This window comes from Erithacus rubecula (assembly GCF_903797595.1).
Source record: "Erithacus rubecula genome assembly, chromosome: 20".
Classification (NCBI taxonomy): domain Eukaryota; kingdom Metazoa; phylum Chordata; class Aves; order Passeriformes; family Muscicapidae; genus Erithacus; species Erithacus rubecula.
Window position 1 is genome coordinate 7786381 of NC_136672.1, and position 19140 is coordinate 7805520.

The 19140-nt window shown below is 46.0% G+C and overlaps 1 protein-coding gene across 4 annotated transcripts in view; it reads left to right on the plus strand.

Annotated features, from left to right (window-relative positions):
* RAB11FIP4 (RAB11 family interacting protein 4) overlaps positions 1 to 19140 on the plus strand; it is a 105608-nt gene that overhangs the window by 70314 nt on the left and 16154 nt on the right. Inside the window, exon 1 of one of the 4 annotated variants that reach the window (XM_079323607.1) lies at positions 10845 to 10927. The exons of 2 other annotated variants lie outside the window; for them this stretch is intronic. The gene's annotated coding sequence lies outside the window, so the exon portion shown is untranslated. Of the gene's footprint in view, positions 1 to 10844; positions 10928 to 19140 lie in introns of those variants that run through there. One more of the 4 variants, XM_079323609.1, reaches the window with a different exon arrangement.

Genomic DNA, 19140 nt, shown 5'->3' on the forward strand with positions numbered 1-19140 from the left:
CTTAAGACAGGATAACATGTGGATACAAAATTTATGTGCTGGGAAATCTGTAAGAAAAAAAGCTTTATATTTTCCAGTCCAATCACAGGACACCAACATTGTGGGATATAAACAATTATCTCCATGTGTGTGCTGGCTCAGTGTGAAATTGAAGGGTTGACCAATTCACTCTGAGCCAGCCCCATGGTGTGACAAAGGGAATCTCTCCCTGAGACCCCTCCAGTCCCTTGCAGTGGAGGGACAGGACACCTCCTGCTCCTTTAGCCTGAGGAGCCTGTTGTGGTGCTAAAGCTGCTGTCCCTTGTGTTGTTCCAGGCAGCAAGTGCATTTGAGGGTGAGCATCCCTTATCAGCCATTCCCATGCTGGTGACTGGTTTGTCCTGGTGACTGACAGCTGTGATAATGAGGTTATTGTGAGGAGGCAATCAGTGCACAGAAATGTTTTTATGTCTTATGGTCTGGGATCTTGGGGGTTTTGTGCCCTGAGAGGCTCTGTCTCTAGCTGGCTGGGCCAGAGCAAAGGGCAGAACATGAAATGACTATACAAGAAAAATCCCTGTTGCTTCCTCATCTGCATTGGGGGTTAGTTTGTCAGAGCCATTGTAGGGCTGTTTGCTGTACTATCAAGACAGTGTTTTTCTAAGTGTTTTTATGTACCTTTGAAGTGAAAATACCTGGGGAGCAAGGCAAGTCCATTAGTCCCTATGAATAAGTGGTGGTTCACAGATGCTCCATTTCTAGGTAAATCCCCTCTGCTGCTCACTCTCTCAATGCTCACTGAACTCTGTTGACTTAACTCCAGGTTTTTACACAGCTGGCTTATCTCTACAATACTGTGCCCCTGGGAGCCTCAAATCTGGGTCTTGGCTTAGACCAGAACAAAATAGTGAGGGACCTGACTGGGTCTGGCTGGGCAAGTGGCATGGAGAAAGAGTGTGTTTTTCTGGTTGCAAGGTTTGATTAAAAACTTACCTTTTCTCTTTTATTCTCTGTTTTTGTCTCACTGGAGTTGTGGAAGCTTTTTCTAATTGCTTTGACCATGCAAAAGTCTTGTTTCCTTTCTCTCTCCCCACTGAACTTCTGCTTATTATATATCTGTGAGTTGCAAAAAAGAGCCTCAAACCAGCAGTGGCTACAGCAGCTCCTGTCTCTCAGTGACAAGATTAAAATCCACCAAAATGAGATGTCATGGAAAGCATTGAGTTGAAATTCTCTAGTGCCACAGGAGATTGACTTGCTGTCTCTTGGAGGTCCCTGGCTTGCTAGATTTCAATGTGAATGGAGATGAGTGATGAATAGGAGCCACAAATCACAAAGGTAAAGGAATGTGCTAGGCATGGCCCAGGTTGGAAATGGGATAATTTTGATGTCTGTGCTGAGCTGTTAAGGCTAGAATTCATGTTCCAGATGATAAGACTGTCCCTTTTAACATTTAAATTAAAATGTGTATGTTTCTTACTGTGATTGGACTTCCCTTTGTGATACCCAACCATGCCTCTGAAATGCTTTGTAGGCAATACTTATAGAAAGTAGTGGGGGTTTTCCATCTGTACATTAATATTTTAGTGGTTGCTATTTTTTTAGCCATAGCCAAGAGTGAGAATTCTGTTTCTGGGTAGAACTGGTGATTGAGCTCATTCCTGACATTATAGATGGGCAGTGTGATAATTGGCTCTCTCAATTAAGGGATGAATATTGTGTGTGTGTTGAGAACCTTTATTGATGTGTGGTTATGTTATCATGGTCTTGTTGTTTAGACACCCTCTCTTCTCCCCTCGGGATTGCTGCCACCAGACAGCCTTGGCTGTGAAGGGCTTGTGGAGGGAGGGTGTGCACATGTGCCCCTTGCATGGGGAGTTGGGAACAGGAAATGCTTGTTGCTCATGGTAGACAACACCTGACTTCCAATCCAAAAAATAATGGACAATGGACAGCAAAGAAGAGTTAACTGGCAGATCAGGCTGGCTGATACAACCCCAGGGGTGTAAAAGGGGGAGCAGCCACTTTGTGGGTGAGCATTTGGCAGGTGGGCACACACTCCCAGTGCTGTGTCTCTTTTCTTATTCACTACTTTGTTGTATTTGTTAGGGTTTAGTAAACCTTTGAAAATTCTAAAGTGAGTGATTGTTTTTCATGCATGATCCAAGATGCTAAACCCAAAAGTAATCCTGAACCAGGCTTGTACAAATTTGCCTCAGCTGCAGCTTGGACTGAAATGGTTTTATGAACATTATTTACTGAAACAGGTTTAGCCTGACAATCCAGCTCCCTGCTCACAACTGTGGCAGTGGCTCTGTCAGAGGGAACTGGAAACATCTGGTTCCTCATTTGGTGAAGCAAAGAGCCAGAAGTGAAAAGATAAAGGACACAGCAGCTGAGTGTCACCATGTCACTGAAATGCAGAGCCACAGGAACCTGACCAGTTCATGTCTCCCTTGTACCCATGGAGACCCCAGGAGTGCAGGGGCTGGGGTCTGTCACACTGCTGTCACCACACAGCCACAGGTGACAGGAAGGTGAAGCTCAGCTGGCAGGGAGAGCACTGCAGGGTCAGTGCTGGCACTGCCAGGGGTCACAGGCCACTGTGAGACAGCAGAGCCACACCTTGACCTGGTGGAAATGGCCAAACACAGCAAACAGTTCAGCTCCTGCACTTTGCCACCTTTCATCCCTCTGACAAACAGCTCTCCACTCAGCCTGGATGGAGAGAGCACAGCTGTCAGTGCCAGGGGCTGAGCAAGGCCACCTCGTGCCCATGGGTGTTCTTTCCCTGTACTGGTGGCACTGGGATTGCTGGCCAGCTGTTTCAGGAGTCCTGTTTCTAGGTATGTGCTACATGAAGGTGATGCTGGATTGATAAGACAGAAAAGGTTAATGGTCTCAGATGCAACTTTCCAAACAAAACTTTGATCTGCAGTGTAATTTAGGTTGTCTAAATCCTACACAGTCTGGGGGCTGAGATGTATCAGGAGTCTCAACTAAAAAGCATTTCCTGTGGCACAGTTTGATGTCTTTCAGGGATAACAAATGAAAAAGTCTTTCTTTTAACTTCCATGTCCCTCTTCTCCCCAGGTTTTGTTGTCTTTCCTAATCTCATTTGTCTGCTAAAAAACAGGGCTGGAGACAGGAGCTTGTATTGGACTGTGAATGCTTCTGAGGCCTTCTGTGAAAGAGATCATGAGGTGAAGCAGAAACTAATGTCTGTGTTGCATTAAAAGTCAACATTTTGACAGAGAAGTTTTCTTTTGAGATAGAAAACTGTCCATTTGAGGGCAGAAGAGGAAGGATCAAGCATCCTACAAGCTGTGATCTATCATCATATGGTGCATGGTCAAGTTATCAGTCTAAACACTGTCCTGGTTTGGAAATCTCCATAAGCACAGATGTGCTTTGGGCACAATGGGCTCATTGTCCCAAGAAAAATTGAAGGGAGCTCTTGAGTGATGTCTTATTATAGAGATGTTGCTGCTAAAAGCAAATTCTCCCAGAGAGTAAGTGCAGATTGTTTCTGTTATTGATTGCCAGGGTCTCTGCTTTATTGAGACCACATGGCCCACTTTGTTTTTGTAGCTGTCTTTTATTAAAACTGACAAAGAGGTATCAGCGTTTAAAAAGATGAGTCTTGAGAGTCCCCTGGGCGGCATTTTCATGCTGTAAAGTGATACTGGCACATTTGATCCACAGATGCTTTTAACACAGTGATAAAACAAAAGCTTTCCTTCCCAGGGTGGTCTTCTACACTACAAAGCTTTCTGTTTTTTCCATATTCAATGGGCCAAGAAGTGGAGAGAACCTGCAATTCTTCCTACCTTAAACAGGGTCTGGTCCTGTGTCCTAAACTGCTGAGGACATCCCTATGTGTTTAGTTTTTTAAGGTATACTTTGCTGCTTCATCAAAGGCTCATAATGCATTTTACATTCACATGGGTTATCTGTACTGGTTTTCAGTGTTCTGGTCAGAAAGTTTTCATCCTTCTTTCTGATAACCAAGATTTACAGTCGCTAATCCTCCCCTGTTCTGGTAACCTGACTTTCTAAGAAGCTAGTCAGAGTTTTATTTGAACACACAAACCTGAAGTTGGGTTGGTTTTTTTTTTTTTTTTTGTTTTGGTTTTTTTTCCGCATTATATTTGAAGGTATCTAAAAAAATTTAGATCTGAGACATTTTATACTAGGACCTATCAGGAGTGGAAATGTTTGACCTCAATCTGTCTGTGCAGCAGCTCCTGATCTGTAAAATGGGAATACCATCTCCTCTCATTTTGAAGAGACTTTATGAAGATAAATTAATCGTTGCAGAGCACTCAGATGTCAGTGATGAACAGAAAAGCTTGGGGGGAAATAAATAGTTCTGTCTGCAGAGCAGGCTGTTAGTAGTAGCCATAAATAAGACATGAAGCTGCACTTTGATCAAGAGACTAGAGCAGATATTGAATAGTTGCTGATAAGCTGAGCACCAGCCAGCCAGAGTGCTGAACACACCCAGACCAGTGTGCAGTAGTGTGTAATTGTGTGATTAAAGAGATGTGTTAATGCAAACGAGCAGTAGGACCAAAGTGAAGTTGCACCCATGAGCTCAGTGCAGGTTTGTCCTTGCTTTTGGATATTCTGTTCTGCAGCCTTGCTGTGTGCTGTAAGAGAAATACTAGCTCCTGGTGAGCATGAATTATTCTCATCCTGGCCAACTGATTCTTTTTCTTTTCCTTTCCTCTGCTAACAAGTTGTGTTATGCAGAGAAGGGTCTAAAAGCTTAAAAACATGTTGTGAAAACTTGCTTAGGGCTGAAACCACCAAAAAGTTCTTCTGACAGCAGCCTGTCTTCTACAGACCATGCAAAGCATAATCCAGCAGATTCATGTGTCAGAAGGGCTGTCAGAACCCCCTGCTCCATCCACAGCTCCAGGCTCACCTGAGCCATGGCCAGTTGCTTGGTAAAAAAAAAAAACACTGAAGCCTCCTATCCCTACAGCCCCAGTGGAGACAGCTGAGTAAATGTGATTCCATCTTTCTGGTGCAGTGTGAAGCTACTTGGCTCCAGCTTGGTTTAAGCTCTGAGGCAGCTGAGGGATTCTCATACCTTCCTTTCCTTCCTATGCTCTTGTCAGCAAAGAATGTGTCCATGCCCTCCCAGAGTCCTCCCAGCCCAGTTCTAAAGGAGAGGCTATGTATTTTTCACTTGAATTTGCTCATGTAGCCTGTTTTGTTTTATCTTTTTATCATTGGCTATTTTGACAAAGGTAAAATATAATAGATTCTGTCTCTGGCATATTTTTGTAATGCTTTTGACAAAGGTGCTTTAATAATGGGTTCATGGGTACAATTATGAGATGCCTTCAAAGCTTGACATGGAAAACCTAATGGTACAGTTGCAATGATGAACAAAATATAACCTGCTTTTCAGAGGGGGATGTGTATCCTGTGCCATTATCTGGCCTTTACACTCATAGCTCCTGACTACTTGTCCCTCATGAGGGGTTTTGGAGAGGAACACAGAAAATCCCTCCAAACGCCTCATTAAGCCACCAAAGTATAAGCTACAGATGGCAGAGAGGTTACAAGTGGCTCATCTCTGGGGAGAGCAGTGGGTAAGTCCCCTGAAGTGTCTTCACGCTGTAATTGCATGTCAGAGTCGGTCCAACTTCATTACAGCCCAAGGAATCAATGCTGATGGGCCCAGAGCCAGCCCCTCCTGCTCTCATCTTGCACAGAGCCTGCCCTGCCCTGAGCACAGCTCTGTGATGTGCCTGGCTGCTCCTGGGCTGCCACACAAGCACCTCTCTGCTCTGGAGGTCATGGGGAGAGCAGACCCCCGTGGTGTTCAGTCTAAATTGCTGCTTCCTTAGTTACTAAAATGAGCCTCTCTGCAGGCGCTTGGGGTTTTGATTTTTGGGAGTGGGAGCAGGGGTTGAGCTGTGCCTGCTGCACCCAGAGCAGTTTTCCCCTGCAGCTGTAGTTTGGAGCTGACCCCCTCACCCTGTTCAGGGGTGAAGGGATGGAGATGGCAGGGAAGAAATTGCAGAAAATTCTGGAAAGAACTTTCACAGCTCTGCCAGCTGTAAATGCAGCCTGTTTCTGTCCTCTCTGCAGTCTTCAGCTCCCCTGCTCCACACTGCTCCTGTGTTCATCCTATCTCAGCCTCCTCCTGACTTCCCCTTAAATCACAGGAACAAGTTGTTGGGAGCAAGTTCATTCTGTCCTCTTTTCCCTACCTCAAAGTGTCTTTGCCTGTTCTGATTGCAGTGTCTTTGGGGCAGGGACTGTATGCTCCCTGTGTTTTGGCGGAAACTGCCTTAATTAGGGATCGTTCTTGGTTTGTTCTGTCATAATAAAAGGGATTCATAATAATACTGCAGTAACTCACGCCGGTCTTACTGCGTTTCCTTCAAAGGAAGCACTCCAAAATAAGATGAGAGCAGAGGAGATGAAGATCAGACCAGCTGTAATTACAAGTCTGCGATATCTCATTTTGGAGCAGAGCAGTTACACACAGTAGTAACTTGGCCAGCTCTTATTGTAGGGGAAAATCCCACACAAAAAGTATTTTTACATAAGTCTCTGTAAAATAGCCACCAATATTCATCAGAGAGAGCATGATTAAAGGCTTTTGAAGCATGATTGGAGTTGCCAGTTTTCATGAGATAATTGAGATGCAGGTTTGGTGTATATATATTCTGGTGATCTCATTATCTTCATTATTAATTAGTCTCTGTTCTTCACATTTCAGCTCCAGTTTCTTGTCATTAGGGTGACTCGCCTGTGAGCGATGCCTTAGTGAGATGCAGAGGAAGGATTCTGCCTCTGGAACAGCAGAGGAGGTGCCAGCCTTTGTTCAGAACTGCTCCAGAGAAACTGCAGTGCTTTGTACCAGATCAGCAGGTTTCCCTGCCATAAACCCTTTCAATGATGTGCCCTGCTGGGTGTTTCCTGGCCAGGAGCCCCTGGTTTCACCAGGCACTCTGGGTGCTACTGGAAATCACAGAATTGTGGAATCATGGAATGATTTGGGTTGGAAGGGACCTTAAAGATCATTTCATTCCAACTCCTGCCATGCCTCACCACCCTCACAGGGAAGGGAACAGAAGTGGTTGTGATTTAGGCACTCAGTGATGTATGCTTTTCCCAAATTTTCTCTGTCATGCTTCTGCAAGCACCTTTTTCAGGATGCATGGTGTTTGGGAGATCTGTGGGATCTGGCAGTGCCAAGCACCCTTTTGCCAATGTCCCCATCTCTTTTCTTTCCTGTGGTAATGAGGATAAAAGTTTAGTCAGTTTGACAGCTACTTGTCACCATGCTGAAACCCTGGACAGGATTTAAGCACAGATACTTTGCAGGTACGCTTAATACAAGTGGCATATGGAGGGAGGGATTTCGGAAAAAGAGGAGGCGAATTAAGGTGGAAACCCAGTGTGAATGAACGCCCTGCCTTTTCAGGTCCGGCTGTTCTGGCCCTGGATGAGTGTATTGGCATTGAAAGGCTTTCCTCTGAAAAGCAGCAAGTGTGCTGTTGATGGGGTCACAAATGCCGTGCTCAGGAGCCTCTCAGTGTGCAGAGCCTGCTCCTGCAAACCACAGGAGCACAAAGCCTGGAGCGTTTCAGTGTCTGTGGTCATCTGAGCAGTCACTAACCTGCACAAATTCCTCAGCTGCCTGAAATCATGACTGGAGAATAGACTCCAGTATCAGATGGGCAGAATGCAGCAGGCAAGCTGTCCTTGCGTGGCGCTGACTCAGTGGAGCTGAGCTGCAGCAAGAGGAAGCTGCTGCCCCAGCAGACACGCAGACACCCTTCCTCTGCACCCTTGCTGCTCTTAGGCATGAAGCACTTAAAGGCCCGTGTCACTCCCGAAATTAATCCTCATTCTTCCAAGAGGAGCCAGTGATGGTCACCTGCCTTCCCTCAGCCATGGCAGTGTGCTCTGCTTTTCCCTTTGCAGGAAACAAATCAGAAGTCGTATTAAACAGAAAATTATCACTTTACCAGGAAATGCATAAAAATAAGATTTTTGTCTCGATGGAGATCAAAGGCAGCTTATAACAATCTCTACTTAATCAGACTTAGATTAAATGAAGTGAGAAATGGACCTGTATTATAGCTAGGCTTATTACTTAATAAAGATTTTACACAGTCACTCCTTAATGAGGTGTGATTGTCTAAACTCCTTACATTTTCTAGGGCCTTTATGAGAAATGCATCTATCAAGGAGAGATTTGTGCCTCCTGAATTATTACTGTGTAATAAATGTCAAAGCCCTGGGTAGCAAACTGAGTAGTGCATTCAGCAGGTGTACAGCACAGCTGTACATATGTTCTTAACATCTCTATTATAATATTCATTTTAACTATTGCTGCTTTATCTGTTTAGTGCTTGTTTTCTGTTTTTCTCATCACAAGCTGTTGAAAGTAGATCACTGTCAGGTAATGGTTCTGTAATTGTCAGATTTCACAATGTCCGTAGTAGTGTCTGATCTGTGTAACAATACAAACGCTTCTGACTTGCATCTTTCAGGAAACAATTACAAAATGTAATTATTTCATGTGGGATTGTTGTTTATTTTGCAGTGAGCCCCTGACATACACCTGTCTCTCTCAATTTGAATACTCAAAGGAAAAGCAGATTTTAGAAGTGTCCTATTTTAAAAGCAATGAAGTTATCTGTCCCTAAATCTGTCTCGTAGAAATTGCCTTCCCCTTCATTTAGATTAATGAATAGGAGGATGTCGGGGAGGGGTTTTCGATTCCTGTTGTGCCGTTCATTTTCAGCTCCTCAGCCCCCCACAGGGAGGGTCTGGTCCCCAGTGCCCTGCCCAGTCCCGGTGACCTCCTTGCACACTTGGGGACAGCAGCCTGTGCTGGCTGAAGCTGCACTTGGCTTTCATCTGTTGCTGTTACACTTTGTTACACTAAACCTCAGGCATCCCCCGCCCTTCCAAAACTTCTGTGTTCAGCAGAGATGGAATTCTTTTCATTTTCTTTCAATGTACTGCGAAAAGGGTCAAGTTCAGTGAATTGCTTTAAGCAGTGTCTATATATAAGAATTGGGACTGGTTAATTTCTTTCCCTTCTTTTGCCTTTTTTTTTTTTTTTTTTTTTTTTTTAACAGCAATGTTTTACACTTAGGAGTCACTGGCTGTGATTAAAATTAGGGTAGGTTCAGGGAATACATGGGACATGAGATGTTATCTGGTAGATGGGTTTGTGTCTGCCTGCTTTGCACTGTTTTCTGAGAATTTCCTTATCCCTTGCTTCATATAACTTTTGGGCCTCTCTGGAAAACGCTCTATCTTTGGACACAGTAAAGTCTAAAATATTTTAGAAGTATGGAGTACTTAAGTGCTCTTTCAGTGATTTACATTTACAGCATCTTTGTAACTCCGTGTATGAGAACCGTTGTAAAAATATGGCCCAAAGAGCTTTGTACCTTCTGAAATACCTGGAGGTAACATTAAAGACAAGCTTTGGAATATGGTCAGATCAAATAGCAGGGATTCTTTTGTTTTCTGAGTCTTTCAGTGCCATTACAGTTGGCAGGGAGGTGTTTGTTTGCTGGCCGAATCCTGCAGGATGTTTCCTTCCATGTGTGACATAGCAGTGACAACTGTGACAGTCAGTAAGGGCAGGGTTTGGCTCCCAGATAGGAATTTTATGGAAAATGGGTTTTTTTGTATTCCCCTTACTGCCTTGCAGTTTTCTGCTGTAAAGGCACAGAAGCAGATTTTCTTTATTTATTTTTTACTTTCTTTATTTTTTTCTTTATTAGCACAGTAAACACAGCTTTTATGAGGTGTTGCGAAAAAGGAAGTTACACAACTTTTGAGAAGTGAAGTGAACATAAAATAACAAAGTCAGTGTGACTGTCCTCAGCCTTTGTGTTTTGCTTCTCATTATCTTGTAACTAAAGGGATTAAAATCAAGGACAGAACAGACATCACTTCCTAACAGGATCTGTTTTGCTTTGAGCACACTGAGGTTGCTTTAGCCTGACACCACCATCCAGGGAAGTCCATACATGATTTCAGGTGTGACTCTGTTTTAGGAATGAGGATACACCACACAGGTGAGGCTGTCCCCTATGAGATTGTCCCCGGAGATTGTCCCTGCCTGGGGACATGGCAGCCCTCAATGCCTGTCACTGCAATCCCTTCACTTATGAGGCATCAGAAACCCAAAATTAGTCTGTAAAAAGTCTTCTGTTCCATCTCAGATGTGTTGCAGCACACTCACCCTGTCCACCCTGGCCTTGAACACTTCCAGGGATGAGGCACCCACAGCTTCTCTGGGCAAGCTGTGCCACCTACAGACATATAATTACATTAAAAGCATATAAATAATAAACATATAATTGCATACAATTTTATTTTATATACAATATAAAGTTATATAATATAATATTATATAATATGGAGGGAGTTAATCGGGTTTTAATCGGGTTTTAAGCCTCAGGAACTCCAGGCATCTTCTCCTCTCCCCAGCAATTCCGGATAATTTTAATTACAGCCAATTTTGAGCAATACCGCATTATTTTTGAGCAAAACCGAGTGACTACGACTAAACCCACGAGCGGGGCCGGGCGCGCGTCACTCCCACCCAGCGGAGCGCAGCACCAGCCCGTGCGGGGAGACCTTTCCGCGCTGCCCGCCCACCGCCCGCAGCCCTGGGCACCAAAATCCCCGGGTGCCCCTGGCTGGCCCGGCTCGCCGGGTACCGAAACCGCGGCTCCCCGGGTACCAAAGGCGGCCCCGGCCCCTTCCCGTCGCCTGGTTACGGCGGGGCGGGGATGCTCCGGTCCCGCCCGCGGGGCCGCGCTCCGCCCGCTCTGCGGGGCGGGCTCGGGGCGTGGGCAGCGCCGCACCGACCGCCCGGCGCCGCGCCAGGTACGGGCGGCAGCGCTGAGGGAGAAGGCGGGAGCCGGCCGGTGTCTCCTGCGCGGTGAGGAGGAAGTTTGCGGCGGGGTTTTGGGGGTTTTCCACGCCGCAGCTCCGGCGCGGGTTCCCGCTCTGCCCCTCCGCGGAGCCGGGAGGAGAGGGGGATCCGTGGTGGGAGGGGGACCCTTGAGGCCGCTCCGCTGCGGTGGGGATCCAGGAGCGAGGGGGGAGAGCATCTCTGGGGTTTTTGGTGCGGTATCGGCGTGTGCGGGAAATGCCTGATGTTGCAGGTAGAGCGAAACCCTGCTGGGTTTTTTTTTTTCTTGTTTGCTAAAGGAGGAGATTTTCTCTCCAGAGTTGTGTGTGCTGGAAGGTTGGGCTCGCTATGGAAGTGAGCCGGTCCTTGGGATATTGTTATATGGGAAAATCTAAACCCGTGTGTGTCTGTCAGCAGCTGTGTGGGGTGAAATGGGGGTGTTGGGGAAGAAGAGAATATCTTCCTGCATAGCTGAGCCTCTTATAGCTCGCAGCTCCGTAACCTGGAGGTGCCCAAATACCTGAGATTTAAACCTTTAAAGGGGGAAGAGGAGAAAAAAAAAGTACTTTTAAAGGGTGAATGCAAGCAGTGGGCTTGCTCTGTAATTATTTTCTGTGGCACTGGCAATATGTTTGGATTGCCGTTACTTATTGTCGAATGTTTTTAATACCCAAATGTAGTTCTGAATGCATTTGCTGGCTCCGGGATGCTGGTGACATAGGCAGAAAAAAATGATTTGTGGTTAGTGTGTGGCTGTCACGACAGCCTGTGCTGGAGCTACAGATGCTGCCTGTAGCCCCCATTGCCCTGGTGCGGTGGGTGCAGTGGTTCTGCCCCCGTGGGCCTGTGTGAGATTGGTTTGGCAGCATATGAAAGCAGCTCCCAGCACAGATCTTGTAGATGTGAGCAGTTCCTGGCCTGGAGTTTGTCGTGTCCCTGAAATGGAGAAGGGCAGTTGTGCTTTTCTCACAGGCAGAAGTGAGGTTCGAGATCCCGGGGCAGGCAGGCGCCCTCCTTGCTTCGTGCTGTGCTGATTTTGAGGTGGAATTTTAATGTTGATGCTTTGGTAGTGGCAATATTTTCACTGCTTGTGGCAGTTTTGTAAGGTTTGTGGTTTTGGGGGCAGAGAGAATGTTTTTTTTTTCATGGTATTTGGGTGATTTATCGACTGTGGGTAAGGAGAAGGCACATATGAGAGAAAACTTCTGAAATGGGTTCAGAATAGACTCCCTAAGCATGAACTCCATGGTACCTGTATCCAGTATATTATTACCTGTATATCAGTATAATTAGAGATTATTTTGATCCCTTTTGCTATGTTATAATAACTGCTTCTGTTGAAAATAATTTTATTCTGTTCAGATTACATGTGAATGGGGGGTTGCTCCAGTTAATGGGACTGGATTGCCCTTTCCCAATATAAGTTATTTTTCTGCCTGTGACTCTTCTGATTTTTGGGAGAGGTGGGCAATAGCTTGGTGTCACCACCAAATATGTGCAGTAGTGTGGAATATTATTCTTACAGCTGGACACAGAAGGAGGGTGGGATTTCTATTGGTGGTTTGGCAGCATGTGCCCAAACTGAGGGGAGCCTGAGCTGTACCCAACACAAGATGTGGCAGCCTCCAAGCAGCTTTAAAACCATCTTTAATGGGTTTCTTTTAAGTTTGTTATTTGAAGAATTACTGCAAACAGCAGCAAGTCTCCCAGAAGCCACCTGATGTGCAGATGTTTCTTAGCTGTGGCTGTCTTGACAGGGCTCTTACCACCAGGGTAGTTGGGGAAGCTTTGCTGTGTGCAAAACCTGCAAAACATAACACTTCCCATGCCAAAATAGCAGGGGGAATGGAATTGCTTTGCTCCAGTTATTGATTAACCAGTGCTGCTACATCTGTCAAGCATAGCTTGATCTTAACTTTTTCTTTTAAATACAGTGTCTTAGTGAAGTGTTTTAAGTGGTTACTTAACAAATCATAGGTTGTCACTGAATTAACCATTATCCAAATATTAGTATTCAAATGCTCACCATATTTATTTTGCTGACCCCTTAAAATTCTGAAATGCAGCATAATAATGTCACTCTGTTTTTCATGTAGTCATTTAGGTTGATTGCTGCACCAAACACAGACTGTCTGTAAGTGCTTCCTAACAGCACAGAGCAGTGTTGCAGCTAATACTGAATACTGCTGGTTAGTGGTAGGGGGTCTCTGCATATGGCTCTGCTTTGAACTGTGTTTTTAGTGTCCAGCCTAATCTTATAAATTATTTCTACTTGGTTCCCATCTGCTTTGTTTGTGCGGGTTCAAGGGTATCTCCTGCATATGTGTATTTTACTGTGGAAATAAAAACAAACAAACCCAGCTTATTGACCAAGCCAAGGTTGGTGATCAGTGGGTTCTTAGTTTGTGTTTGTCATGTGTGGAGCTCGATGATGTGCTTGGCAGCCCTTCTGCAATTAAGTGCTTTAACTTCATTTAGAAAAGGAATAAAAGCAGATATGTGAGAGCCTTTGTTTAAAAAGAAATAAAATGTCTTTTATAAATACATGGGAAGCCTAAATTTTTTTAAAAAATCATTACTTGCAATCTTTGCTGGGTAAAGGCTGCAATTCCAGGTATACCTGCAGCAGAAATGCCTTAACCTGTGGTTTGCCCAGCCACCAGCTGAAGGGCAGCCACGGTCCCACAGATCCTTTCTTCTCCTAATGAAGAGCTCTTCAGAGCTACTTCAGTATTTCTTAAACATGAAGTCAATTACCTTTAGGCTTGTCTGCATTCAGAGTGACCAATGAGCTCTGGGAAGTATTTCTGTATAAACTACAGCAAAGCCACATCCTTAATGCTTTCCCTCTGCTTGCCAACATAAACTACTCCTCATCAGGCATGGCTGGACTTCTTACTGTGTTGGAGAAACTCGAGATGTTTCTCTACCTCTTGGGGTCTGAAATTGCTCCCATTCCCCAAGCATCCCTCCCTGCTGGAGACTGCAGTGTAATCTAACCCGGGTGGGTGGCAAAAAGTATGAGTTGTGAGGTAAAAATCTTTTTTTTTTTCTTTGCTTTTCTTTAAATTGCTTTATTTCCTGGTGTTTGCTGGAGACCAGACTTGCAGTAGTCTAGAAAATAAATGCAAAAGTTATAGTTTCCAACTATAATTCCATTCCTTGGGCGAAGGGAGTTTCAGCAGCGTTGCTGTGAATAATTAGCTCAGACACAGGCAGAACTGTTCCTGTCCGGGACAGCTTCTTCCTGTTCTTCACGCTGTTTGTGCCTAGTGGTGCTGTGGAGGTGCCTCCTCCCCTCCTCCTCCTCCTCCTCCTCCTCCTCCTCCTCCTCCTCCTCCTCCGCAGCGGCTGGGGCAGCGCTCGGGCAGCTCTGCGCCCGTGTGCCTGCAGCACCCGCGGGCGGCTGTGATGCCAGGGGTTTGTTATTAGTCGAGTCCCCGCTGGGTGACCTTGAGGCTTGTCAAGGGAAGCGTGTTGTGAGCTCAGCTGTCCCCCGAGCAGCGAACACCACTGGAAAAGGGCGTCTTGTAACTCAGAGTTGGTTAATTAGGGGTCTGAACTGAGGAGTGAGTGCTGAGCTCTGCCTTAGGCATAAGGACTGGTTTTTGAAAGCAGCCTCCGGCTTTGTGACAGCATAGGTGTTCACTTGTACCATTGCTTCAAAGCAATGTTTCTGACCATTGCTGTGAGCCTTGCTCTTAAGATGGTCTGTGCTGGGGGGTCTCTGGGGTGCCTTTGACCATGAGCTGCAGCTCTGTGTGAGGAGTGCTCTGACATCTGGCCAGGACACCCAGGACACAGTTTTGTCACTGAGTGTTCCTGCCAAAGGAGTGGGGAATGCTGCTGCCCACAGTGTGCCAGGGCTGCCCTCCCTGGCCCTGCTGGCAGCTTCAGCCCCAGTCCCAGGCAACAAACCCTGGTGAGAGTTTGACGTTTTCTGTCCTCCCTTCCTGCTACTGCTGTTCTGACTATAAAAATAGAATGAGATTGTCTCATCTCAAGGCAAAGACTTCTCAAGAGGGTTAATTATGTCACATTTATTATCTTCTCTGCAGATCTTTTTTAGGCAGATATGAGTATTTCTTTTAAGTTGTATCCCAGCTTTTATAAGCCAAGGACTCCCACACACAGCACGAAGGTGATGCTGAGTTGCCCAGAGCTCATTTCAACACACAGCTGCCTGACCAGGGTCCCTGTCTGGGGTGGCAGGGGTGCCTGCTGTGGGCTGTCCCAGCAGTTGGCTCTGTGGGAAGGGCCCTGTCACCAGTCTGAGGAGGTCTGGCAGCTTGCACAGTCACAAGCTTTTCACTCTAGAAATTATACCAGAGACTTTTCAGCTAATTAGATCTTGTTTCTGCTCTCACTGGAGTGGACACCTTGGGAGTTTCCTCAGTAATGTTTGTGACATGCTTGTGGTGTGTCAGCATGGTGCCACTTTTCCCAGATATGTGAAAGAGAAGGAAACTGCCTTGCAGTTCAGAGGTAGAAGTGCCTTATGCAGTGCTGGAACAAGGTGCCAAACAACCTGGTGGGTTTACATCTGAATTCTGTGGTTGAATTGCTGGCCCCCACCATGCTGAAGGTGATGTACTCTTGTTCCTAACACTGCAGATTAGGATGTTTTTTCATCTGCAAAGGGATTCTCCTTGCTTTGATGACCCTCCAGTGATGGCTGATGAGTGCATGATAGTCCAGTTGAGGGGAGCAGCCCCTGGAGTGATGGGACACAACTTCAAAGTAAAGGGAAGAGCTTTTTATTTTTTTTACTTTCTTTAGAGGATCAAATTAGCAGTCTGCTAAAGCCCTTTAATGTTAAAACTTTCAGAGCATAAACAATGACCTGTGAAAAGGAGTGCTTGGATCTGGACCCTGCATATGATGAAGTCTGGCATCTCCATTATGGCCAATTAAAGTGACAGCAGAGTGTAAACACTCCTGACTCCTGCATTCCCTGCCTGGCTCCCAGCTGCACACAGCCTTTATCCTCTGCCTTGGAAAAGGCACAATGTCACTTTGAACTTCCCAGCCAGAGCACAGAGCAGCCTTTCAGAACCCCTGTGCCCTTTCCTTGTGTGGTTCAGCAGGAACAGCCCAGAAGCTGAAGCTTGGTCTTCCAGTCGAAACCTGTTGTTCTCGAATTGCTCAGTCATAGAGAGACAGATGTTATCCTGCACAGGGAAATGAGGCTGGCAGTGCACTGCATCACAGGCTTGCCCTCTCTCTGGGGACTCTTACTGCCTTTCCAGGATGCTGTCCAGCACTTGATCCAAGATCTGGATCTTAGGAATCATCTTCTCCCTGCAAGTTCCTTCCAATACCCACAACGTGTGAAGCTTTGCCTTAAACAGAGCTTCAAATGTTAGATTTGAGTAACCAAACAATCACAGGAAGCTATTGCATTGACTAAACTTACTCGTGGCCCTAAATAGCTTCTTATTTGAAGGGCTTAGTAGAATAGCAGTGCTCTGCACGCTGATCTTGAACTCGGATTTTATATTCCCAGTTATATGGGGTGACCGGGTGTTTCCGTGTTCTGCAGCAGGAGATGGCAGCGGTTTCTGTGGCTTCCTCCCTCCCCATCAGCCTACCTGAGAGCAGCCTGTGCTCACAGCCCTGTGCACAGCCACAGCAGCCTGGGTGAGAGAGAAACATGGGTCAGAGCGAGCCGGCTGTGGGTCAGAGCTCGCTCACACCATGGAACAGATGCACATGTGCGGTCTCACTTAGGGCTCCTACATTTTCCTCATGTGTCTCTTCCTCCTCTCCTGTTCCTGTCAGATCAAAGGGCAGATCAGCACCTCCCCACCTCTGCCTGACAACTGTAAAGTAAAGGAAATACCCTGGGGAAAACCTGTGCTTTCAAAAAGTGTTCACAGCCCACTTGGTGTAAATATGCAAATGTTTGTAGAGGAGTGGCTGTTTCTAAAAGACATTAGTGAGAAATGCTTCACACCCTTCTTTGTCAGTCAGTAATTAAGAGAATACTTCTCTTCCAATGCAGTGGCTGATTAAATAAAGATGAGAGAGCCTGGATTTTCTTTTATGGTGGAGTGCAGGAGTAAGTAACTTTCATCTGAGACCCAGCCTGGCACACCTCCACACAGCACCTCTTCCCTTTCCAGTTGTGGTGAGGTGACTTTCCTGTGCTTTTGCTGGGAAGAAAGTGGCTGGGGAAGGTGCAGGGAGTCAGACTTTTATCTGTGCCACAGCAGATTGAGCTTGTCAGAGGAGTCAGAGGCATGATCCTGGTGAGGGAAGGGCTATGCCTCGTCTGCATGGGGCATTTCTTGTTTCTGATGCTGTGTGATGGGTCCAGCTCTCACTAATCAGATTGCACACTGGTGGGATACTTGGATCCTCTTTTCTTTGCTGTCTCCTCCGGCATACTGTGAGGCTGTCTAAATGTCAGGGGTGCTGGTGATTTGGCTGTGATGGGAGTGAATTTTAACGAGGCTTGCTCTTCAGCATGAATGTATTGATGTAGGCATGTCATGTAGCCTGTCTGTCAGCCAAGTTTCTGGCTTTCAGCTGCTTTATATGCATATTCTGGAGATTGCTTCCAACCTGGGAAAGCCCAGGCAGGTCACTGCAGGGCAAGGCAGAGCTCTATTCCCATACCCACCTAATGCTGACACTGCTGAGGATCAGAAGGAATCCATGGGAATCGCTGTCTTCTGGCTCCTGCTTCTGTTTGGGGTGGCTGTTGCAAAGGCAGGCTGGCCTTACTCATCTGCCTTCAATGCAGCCACACAATGCTTCTTTCGAGGAAGGGAATTCATTAGTTTCTGTGAAGTGGCCTTGGATCTGTGGGCAGCAGGTGCTTCTATAGAGCAAACTGTTGCTGAATATTCAACAGTTGCTATACAAGTGTCTGGCTGGCTGCCTGTGAAGCACTTGGAGTTATCTTGAGCATCCGATTAGATAAAGTTGAAACCACTTAGGGCTTTAAAGCTACCCTCAGCTATGTTGTGTTGGTGGTATTTTAGCGTTCAGGGTTGGGTTTTCTTTTTATGAGAATCTTCCAAGATCATAAGCAGCAGCTTTATCTCTTTTGACTCAGCCAACAAAGAAGGGAGCTGCCTAGGAGAATGACAACCCCAGTGATTCATAGTCAAGTCGTCAGAACCTCATTCTCTTGCTGGTTTCTGCTAATGACATGTGCACTGGAAACAAATGACTCAGGCTAGAAGTGTCTATTCATCTTTAAACTTAAACTTTCCTTCAGTTAGCTCTCTTAAGGCTACCTGAATAACACTTGTACTTGCCAGCCTCTAATTTGATACATGAAATACTGTAGATATCTAAACTATGAAGGAGTAATTTGAGAGGCTAATCTGTGCAATCAGCCTTTTTTCCCCCATTTTAATTTCCTTAGGTGTGGTTTATAAACATCTTGTGCTAGATGTCATAATTGCAAGTATAGTTCTGTGAGAAACCATGATCACTGAACAATTACAGCTTCAAATAACTCACAGCTTTACTCAGTAAGGTGTGGATGCCTGTGTATTGTTTACCAGCAACATGCCCTGATTCTGTTGTCTTGTAATAGCTTACTAAACCTGTATTGGTTGTTTTAAAGATGCTTTGTGTTCTACTGGTTATTTAGGCCACAGAAGGAAATGTTTTAATGAAATGTGTGATTGTGCCAGTTGCACTGGAGGCTGGTTTCACCCCAGGAAATGAAGAGATACCCGAGTGATGTTACCCCAGTTCCATGCTGTACAGGATTTGCACGGGGTCCCCGTGTGCCAGGAATATTGCATTATCAGGGTGCAGGGATTGCACACCCCTGAGCTCAGTGGTGCAGTGTGTAGTTTCCTACCCACAGGGAGCAGGCATGCAGGCTGGAGCAGGTCCTGGCTGCTGTACATCGCCTGAAATTGTGTTAGCACCGACTGGAGGTGGACATTGAGCACTTAAAAGTGTGAATTGATATTGGAGCTGAGCCCTCCTGCTCCTGGCACGGTCATTGTTGGTGCTGCTGCCTTTGGAAGGGCTGGGCTGTTCAGTGGGTGTGATTTGGCTGCCGGGTGCTCAGGGGAGCCGAGTTGTGCTGCTTAAACACCCACTTAGTTTGCATCGGGCAGTGGGGTCGGTTTGAGAAGAGGGGCCTTGGCATCCTGGGATGTGGCATCTGCTCTCCCTGTGTGGGGGAGCAGCTCGGCCGGCCCCTGTTCTCCATTTATCTGTGTTCTGTATTTATCCGTGTTCTCCATTTATCCGTGTTCTCCATTTAT